Genomic DNA, 1,947 nt, shown 5'->3' with positions numbered 1-1,947 from the left:
CAAGGATCAATGTTACACTTGTTCTACAAGTAAGAAAACTGAACTCCAAGAGGAGCAGCAAGTTGTTGAAGATCACAATTAGAAATATATATGTTTAGCAGGGCATGGTGGCTCATGCCTGTAATCCCAGCAGCTCAGGAGGCTGAGGCAGGAAAATTGCAAGTTCTAAGCCAGCCTCAGCAACTTGGCAAGGCCCTAAGAAACTCAGAGACACTCTATCTCTAAATAAAATATAAAAAGGGCTGGGGATGTGCCTCAGTGGTTAAGCACCCTGGGTTTAATCCCAAGTGCCAAAAATATATTTGTGTGTGTGTGTGTGTGTGTGTGTGTGTTACAGCTAGTGTATATGATCCTGAGCAATCATGCATGGATTCATATGCATGACCCATGCAGGAATGTGAATGCACCTGTGCATGCAGGTATGTGCAGATGTGTGTAGGTAGATTCATGAATGCTTTGTGGGAATGCGTGCTTGCATCCTCTGTGTGTGCTACCTCAGGTGGGATCTTGGGCTTCAAATTGGGCCCTTGTTGGGTGGTGAGAATGTGCAGGAATGGTAGAGTGCTAGTCATGCTCACTGATAAAGACACAAGACCATAGAGGAGGTGTGAGGGTGGCAGCCATTCCTTTTGGAAGCTGAACTGAGTCTGGGGGTCTCTTGGGTGGGTGGGTTCAGTGTAGTGAAAATAACACTTCAATTATTAAGCATTTATTGTGTGTCAGGCCCACATGCAATACATCAGACCATCCTTCCAATCCTATAAGGTAGCAATACTTATCACTATTTGTAGATAAGACAGAGGGTCAGGAAGGATATACAGCATTCTCAGGTCATACAGCTGGTAAGCTGTGGAGCCAGATGTGGACATTTCTTCCTTTTCCTCTTTTTCTTCTTTTGCAGTACTCAGGATTGAACCTAGTGGTGCTTCACCATTAAGCTACATCCCCAACACCCCCACACACACTTTTTGAGACAGGGTCTCACTAAGTTGCTGAGGCTGGCCTCAAACTTGTGATCCTCCTGCCTTAGCCTCCTGAGTCACTGGGATTACAGGCATGCACCCCATGCCTGGCTTGTACATTCATTCTTAACTGCTCAGCTACTCCACTGCATATACAGACACACAGACACATGAGTGCCCACAATAGCAGAAAAATGCAGACCAACACAGGGAGCTGGCACTCCTTGGTAACCTCCAGAGCAGGGTGCCACTCTCACTCCAGGTGCTGGGGGCATAGTGCTGAATCCCAAAAGATTGGGCAGCCCAATGGCTCCTCCTACCACTGGGGCCTGGACCTGACCCTGCTGATCCTGAGATTGGCTTTCTCAGGGCTTGCTCAGGTTTCCGGCCTCTGGCCTCCAGGCTCTGGGCTTCAGGCAGCCAGTGAAAATTTATGGCTTGAGAAAGTTCTTGCAAGTCCAATCCTCAAATCCACCCTCTCCAACCTTGCATGGTTTATCAAGATCTGGGGCTTGCTCTCCCTCCTCCTCCTGCTGCTGCTGATGCAGGCTCCCTCACCCAGCCCTTTGTCTGTGGTCACAGCTATCCCCCCTCCCCGCTCCCTCCTCCTGCTTACCTTGCCCACCACACATCACAGCCTCCAATTGCAGATAACATTCCTTCTCTTTTCTTCCCCCTAATCTGGCCATGGGAGCAGAGGAAGAAGTGTGGATGTGCTTGTGTGTCCCTGGGATGAGGGGGTGGCCCTGGGAGTTCAAAGCTGTGGTCTAGTGGGAAAAGGAGCATCCCACATAGATGGAGGATGGACCTTTTCATGTTCATGGGACCAGCACAGGGCCAGGGTCACTGAGCATGAGCAATAACACTTACAGCATGAATGTGTGCACAATGTGTGCATCTGTATGTGTACATTTCTCTTATACATGTGGAACTGTGAGTTGAGTCCTAATTGAAGAAAAAACCTGTAAGCACTAGTCAGAGAGAG

The sequence above is a fragment of the Urocitellus parryii genome, unplaced genomic scaffold, assembly GCF_045843805.1.
Source record: "Urocitellus parryii isolate mUroPar1 unplaced genomic scaffold, mUroPar1.hap1 Scaffold_680, whole genome shotgun sequence".
Lineage (NCBI taxonomy): Eukaryota > Metazoa > Chordata > Mammalia > Rodentia > Sciuridae > Urocitellus > Urocitellus parryii.
This window is presented reverse-complemented; position numbering follows the sequence as displayed.